Here is an 8,011-nt window from a genome sequence, read left to right on the forward strand (position 1 = left end):
ATAGTTTCGCATACTATTACACATCGAAGAAGTGGGAACGAGAAGGTCTCTTTACCGGACCTTTGGTATGTGAACCAATTCCGAACCAAAACACCTACTTCGGTTGCTTATGGAGTGGCTTATTTTCTAAAACAACAGGGTAGTGGACTTCGTTCTGCGGGAAGCCCGATTCGAGGTGGTCATTTTATCACGAGGATTGCGTCGGTTTTTGAGATTGATAGATCGGATATGGAGCGAATTGTTACTGAGGCGGTTGTGTTAGGAGAAAATGTTTTTCGAGGGGCAAGAGTAATATCTATTGAGCACGGTCAGGTTATTCCGTATAGGGTTCGTCGTCGTCATCCCCGAGATGCACAGGGGGCACAGGAGGAGGATGAAGAGATGGCCGAGGGTGGTCAGGATGCGGGTCAAGATGTCGGGGGTCAACGTTTTACAAACCGGGATTTAATGGAACAGATGCGTAATATGCAGCTTTATAATGAGGAAACCTGAGCACGCTCGGAAAGTCAGATTGCATATGGCATTAGTGAGGTTACGTATCATCACGATTGGCATTGACACAACATGGAGCTTGTTTCTCCTAATACCATCTTTACTCCTTATGGCACTCGTATTCCATGGACTCTGGAGTCGACAGGTCCTTATCGGGTGTATGATCGCACAGCAGCTCAGGAAGTTTGGGAGGATATGGTCCGACGAAGAGGAGCAGGTTCTAGTTCTCAGCATGATGAAGGTAACCAGGGAGGTTAGTCAGGTGGTGGAGGTCCTTATGGTGGGCAGTATGATGGATCTTATGGAGGGTATAATCCTTGGTGATTGGATGAGGTGGTGATCGTGTGGTGACAAGAAAAACAAAACTTTTTAATTTCGTTTATTAGTTTTTATTTTGGATGACTGTAATCTTAATTAGGATGATGGTAATTGTTAGTCTTAAACTTAATACGTGGATTTAAAATGGGGCGTTTTGGTACCGTGGTGGTACCACCCCATTAGTTATGGTTGTGGTATGTATATTTTCGTTTCAGGTTCCACGGTGGTTGTGCTTTATTGTTTTTCAAAGTCTGGCATTAAGTTCAGCACCTTACTTGATTATGATGTTTTGGTGATCGAGTGGATGCCGATGTTCTTATGCTGGCAGTAAGTTCAGCGCCATCGTGCACCGTGTTTTCGCGATCTACGGATCTAAAAATCCGGGTTTTTCTTTTCTTTTCTTTTCCCTTTTTCACTATTTTGTCCTCTAGAATTTATTTTTGTTTATCTGATTTCATGTAAATGAGGGCATTACATGATCTTAAGTGTGGGGGGAGAGATAAATTCTAGCGGATTTTGAAATTTTTGCATGTTTTAATTGCCTAGTGGTCAAAATTTTTGGAATTTTTAAACTTTTTAAGGTTATGATTGAGATGTTTACCCATGAGAGCACCCATAGTGATTAGGGATTAACTTGGAATTTTTGATTTTGGCCGGTGAGGTTTATTAGTTTTAATCAAATTGTTAGTGGTTTGTTAATTATGAATGAACTTTTTGACCATTACTTAGGAATTTTGAGTGTATAAGTGCTTGAGGAAAGATAATTGATGAAAGGTGAAAGTTGAAAAGGGATAGATGTTGGATAAATTTGGTTAAAAATGTTAAAAATTTAATCTTATTTTATCTAGTTTAGTATTTGTTTCGAAAATGACAATGCAACTTATTTGTGTCAAGAGATGAAGAATAACGGTATTTAGGGCTTTAGGGTAAAATGCGAGAAAAATGGTTAAATTAGAGATTAGAATATAAATGGCTTTATATTTTGTGTTTATGGCTTTTTGACTCTCTTAAAGAAGTGTTATACTCATAAGTGCTAGGTATGTAAGCTTGAAGAGGAAAAATCGCAAATCTCTGACTCCAATGGACCCTTTAAGGGGTGGCTGTTGCTGACTATGGTGAGAATGGTATTGCTTTATGTCATGAGTTAAAGACTTCCTACAACAAATCATTCATCATCGATCACATCATTATCCATCCGCTACATCATACATTGCGGGTTCTACAAAGTCACAAATTGAAGACGAGGAAGACATTCAAAGAGAGTATTATGCTTGAAAAAAAAAAAAAGCAGAAAAAAGAAAAAAAAGAATGCTTATGAGATCCGAGCTTAAGTAGTAGTTTCTAAGACTCGAACCGATAGATCCTTTGGGGTGCTAGATCACCTAACCACCTAAGACCTTTTTCCGTTTTGGGATCGGTTGGTTGAAGGTTCGCTACACGGGTCAAGGACGCTACTATCTCAAGGCAAGGTGATCATCTTTAGGTAGTTTTGGTTGTAAGTACTCGTCTCATACCTATGCAGCAGTGATCATCTTTGGCTCATGATGTAGGAAATACCTAGTAAGACTAGACCTTGGGGAGAGTTACCTTTGCGGGGTACTTTGGATAAGAGAGATGTGACCAGTATGTGGATAGCTTGCATATTTAGAAATTATAAGCATGAAATGGAATCAAGAGAGTTAAAAAGTTAAACGGGTTTCTTTACATAAACACAGGTATGAATCTGTTTATAAGTGGATCTTTGATTAAATTCTGAAGTATTGGTATTTGCAATAGCGCCTTAAATATTGTTAGTAGGCTATCTTGATGCGAATAAGAGTCATGTTACAAATACTAAACCTTATAACGTAAGATTGTTTTTATCATTTGTAATCATTTTACACCAATTGTATTTGAATGTTTATTGGTGATTAGTTATTGAGGTTGAAAAGTTAAGTCTTAAGGGTTGATTGATGCAAAAAAAAGAAGGATATTGAAAGCCTAGTAATGTGATTTTTAGGGGAAGCTAAGTGGAAAGAGTTTAGGTTTTGAGATGAAAGGTTTGTGTTAAGAAGTAAAGTTGTGGAAACTTTTGGAGTTTGAGTTCTCAATCCAAATTGTCTTTACATCTCAATTCATGACCTAGAAAAAAATATTTTATGAAAATTTGTTTGCGATAATGGCCACTTAGGATATTGTTTTTGAAATGTGTTTGAATGAAAATGGGGGGAAGAAGGGGGTGCGTTTGATGGTTTGTATGTTGTTTTATAAGTGACAGGAATGTGAGGAATTGTTTTGTGAAGAAATAAGCTTATTCGTGAAAAGATGAAGAGTACGAGAGCTTGTGGAGGATTGACTTGAAGGCTTGAATCTTGCGGAAATTTTTTGAAGATTATACGTACAGTTATTGTTTCGAGATTGACTTGCTTGAGGACAAGCAAGGTTCAAGTGTGGGGGATTTTGATAACGCCATTTTCATACATATATTTTGGGCGTTATCTTGTTCCATTTGCCGGTATTTTGAAGACTTTGATTAAGATATCGAGTTATTTGAGTTCAAAATGAAGAAAGTGTCAAGATTGTAGTGACCCGAACTTTTCCATGTTTATATATAAATTGAGATTGATATTTACATGATTAAATGTTTCCAACATGTTAAGCAATCAAACTTGTTAAGACTTGATTAATTGAAATATGTTTCATATAGACAATTGACCACCCAAGTTGATCGGTGATTCACGAACGTTAAAACTTGTAAAAACTATATGATGACATATATATGGATATATATATATATATATATATAGTTAACATGATACTATGATAAGAAAACATATCATAAAGTATATTAACAATGAACTACATATGTAAAAACAAGACTACTAACTTAATGATTTTTAAACGAGACATATATGTAACGATTATCGTTGTAAAGACATTTAATGTATATATATCATATTAAGAGATATTCATACATGATAATATCATGATAATATAATAATTTAAAATCTCATTTGATATTATAAACATTGGGTTAACAACATTTAACAAGATCGTTAACCTAAAGGTTTCAAAACAACACTTACATGTAACGACTAACGATGACTTAACGACTCAGCTAAAATGTATATACATGTAGTGTTTTAATATGTATTTATACACTTTTGAAAGACTTCAATACACTTATCAAAATACTTCTACTTAACAAAAATGCTTACAATTACATCCTCGTTCAGTTTCATCAACAATTCTACTCGTATGCACCCGTATTCGTACTCGTACAATACACAGCTTTTAGATGTATGTACTATTGGTACATACACTCCAATGATCAGCTCTTAGCAGCCCATGTGAGTCACCTAACACATGTGGGAACCATCATTTGGCAACTAGCATGAAATATCTCATAAAATTACAAAAATATGAGTAATCATTCATGACTTATTTACATGAAAACAAAATTACATATCCTTTATATCTAATCCATACACCAACGACCAAAAACACCTACAAACACTTTCATTCTTCAATTTTCTTCATCTAATTGATCTCTCTCAAGTTCTATCTTCAAGTTCTAAGTGTTCTTCATAAATTCCAAAAGTTCTAGTTTCATAAAATCAAGAATACTTTCAAGTTTGCTAGCTCACTTCCAATCTTGTAAGGTGATCATCCAACCTCAAGAAATCTTTGTTTCTTACAGTAGGTTATCATTCTAATACAAGGTAATAATCATATTCAAACTTTGGTTCAATTTCTATAACTATAACAATCTTATTTCAAGTGATGATCTTACTTGAACTTGTTTTCGTGTCATGATTCTGCTTCAAGAACTTCGAGCCATCCAAGGATACATTGAAGCTAGATCCATTTTTCTCTTTTCCAGTAGGTTTATCCAAGGAAATTAAGGTAGTAATGATGTTCATAACATCATTCGATTCATACATATAAAGCTATCTTATTCGAAGGTTTAAACTTGTAATCACTAGAACATAGTTTAGTTAATTCTAAACTTGTTCGCAAACAAAAGTTAATCCTTCTAACTTGACTTTTAAAATCAACTAAACACATGTTCTATATCTATATGATATGCTAACTTAATGATTTAAAACCTGGAAACACGAAAAACACCGTAAAACCGGATTTACGCCGTCGTAGTAACACCGCGGGCTGTTTTGGGTTAGTTAATTAAAAACTATGATAAACTTTGATTTAAAAGTTGTTATTCTGAGAAAATAATTTTTATTATGAACATGAAACTATATCCAAAAATTATGGTTAAACTCAAAGTGGAAGTATGTTTTCTAAAATGGTCATCTAGACGTCGTTCTTTCGACTGAAATGACTACCTTTACAAAAACGACTTGTAACTTATTTTTCCGACTATAAACATATACTCTTTCTGTTTAGATTCATAAAATAGAGTTCAATATGAAACCATAGCAATTTGATTCACTCAAAACGGATTTAAAATGAAGAAGTTATGGGTAAAACAAGATTGGATAATTTTTCTCATTTTAGCTACGTGAAAATTGGTAACAAATCTATTCCAACCATAACTTAATCAACTTGTATGGTATATTATGTAATCTTGAGATACCATAGACACGTATACAACGTTTCGACCTATCATGTCGACACATCTATATATATTTCGGAACAACCATAGACACTCTATATGTGAATGTTGGAGTTAGCTATACAGGGTTGAGGTTGATTCCAAAATATATATAGTTTGAGTTGTGATCAATACTGAGATACGTATACACTGGGTCGTGGATTGATTCAAGATAATATTTATCGATTTATTTCTGTACATCTAACTGTGGACAACTAGTTGTAGGTTACTAACGAGGACAGCTGACTTAATAAACTTAAAACATCAAAATATATTAAAAGTGTTGTAAATATATTTTGAACATACTTTGATATATATGTATATATTGTTATAGGTTCGTGAATCAACCGGTGGCCAAGTCTTACTTCCCGACGAAGTAAAAAATCTGTGAAAGTGAGTTATAGTCCCACTTTTAAAATCTAATATTTTTGGGATGAGAATACATGCAGGTTTTATAAATGATTTACAAAATGGACACAAGTACGTGAAACTACATTCTATGGTTGAATTATCGAAATCGAATATGCCCCTTTTTATTAAGTCTGGTAATCTAAGAATTAGGGAACAGACACCCTAATTGACGCGAATCCTAAAGATAGATCTATTGGGCCTAACAAACCCCATCCAAAGTACCGGATGCTTTAGTACTTCGAAATTTATATCATATCCGAAGGGTGTCCCGGAATGATGGGGATATTCTTATATATGCATCTTGTTATTGTCGGTTACCAGGTGTTCACCATATGAATGATTTTTATCTCTATGTATGGGATGTGTATTGAAATATGAAATCTTGTGGTCTATTGTTACGATTTGATATATATAGGTTAAACCTATAACTCACCAACATTTTTGTTGACGTTTAAAGCATGTTTATTCTCAGGTGAATATTAAGAGCTTCCGCTGTTGCATACTAAAATAAGGAAAAGATTTGGAGTCCATGTTTGTATGATATTGTGTAAAAACTGCATTCAAGAAACTGATTTCGATGTAACATATTTGTATTGTAAACCATTATGTAATGGTCGTGTGTAAACAGGATATTTTAGATTATCATTATTTGATAATCTACGTAAAGCTTTTTAAACCTTTATTTATGAAATAAAGGTTATGGTTTGTTTTAAAAATGAATGCAGTCTTTGAAAAACGTCTCATATAGAGGTCAAAACCTCGCAACGAAATCAATTAATATGGAACGTTTTTAATCAATAAGAACGGGACATTTCAAAGATATGGTTCGTTGGCTCATTATTGTTGATTTTATTGAAGACATAGCCAAAACGAAGTTAGAGTTGAAGATAAACGTGCCTCGGGTGAAAAAATCAGTTTCCATCGCTTCGGGATGAAGTTTATCGCGTTTTGGTCATCATGATATGTGATGAAGTGCATCAGAACACGACATGGAAAAAAGGGCATTCTGACCATTTTGTCGCGTTTCAAGTGACTTTGTCGCGTCCTGGTCATCGCGGATCGCGATGAGGTTGTCGCGGATCGCGATGGGTTGTCGCGGATCGCGACTTGGGTCGGTTCCAGCTGTTTTTCCAGCTCCTATAAATAGACGAATTTTACCCCAATTTAGGGTATGCAGTTTTTATTCCAAACTTTAGCCTACAGCAACTTTAGTTACGAATTTCTTTGTCTTTCTTCATTATTTTACAAGGGTTTAAGCTACAATATCATTCTTGGTTAGTTTAATCTTTATATTAACTTTTATTACTTTTATTAATTTGTTCTTCATTCAATTCAATGATTATGTTTAATTGTTCTTCTTATTCATTTGTTCTTTGCTTTACCATGAGTAGCTAATTATTTAGTATTCGCTTAGATGCATGAACCTAGGTGATGGATTGCGATCTTTTGGTTAACAACAATTAATTAAAATTACATAATTTTATGTCTAGCTAAGATCCACCGTTATTAAAGCTTATTGATTGTTAGATCACGGAAGTTATTGATTAACTAACGACAGTTAAATTGATTAATAGCTTTTACTAGATTATTGAATGTGAATAATTTAGGAATACATGAGATTTTATGAGGGACACCGATAATAAAAGTAATCGTATAGTGGTTGAGCTTGAAATTAGTTGCAATAACTGTGAGGTTGTAAGGGACACCAAACCAACCTAAGTTAGATTATAATCTTGAGTAATATCATTGTGAATTGGTTAGTAACTCTAGGTTAATGACAGTTATACTTAGGTTGCTAGTCTTAAACTGTAGGAATCGACAGATAAATACAGTGTCACATCATTGTAATTGTTTAATTAACGGGTTTAAACGAGCAATCCTAGCCTAGGGAATTGAATCTAAGTGGATACGTTTGCTTCTTATTGAGTTAAGTTTAATTTACTTTCGCGTTTAATCAGTTTTACAACAAAACTCCCCTTTTTAAATCTTAGAATAATTAATAGTTCAAGTTTTCAATTACTTGCTCTCTGTGGAACGAATTGGTCAAATACTTGTTTAATTACTACACGAACTGGTTATAGTTGCCTGTATTGTGTGATAATCAATAGGTATTTAGCTAATAATTTAGAGTACGAAATTACACATCAATATGCTAACTTAATTATTTAAAACCTGAAAACACGAAAAACACCGTAA

This window comes from Rutidosis leptorrhynchoides, chromosome 9 (assembly GCF_046630445.1).
Source record: "Rutidosis leptorrhynchoides isolate AG116_Rl617_1_P2 chromosome 9, CSIRO_AGI_Rlap_v1, whole genome shotgun sequence".
Taxonomy (NCBI): domain Eukaryota; kingdom Viridiplantae; phylum Streptophyta; class Magnoliopsida; order Asterales; family Asteraceae; genus Rutidosis; species Rutidosis leptorrhynchoides.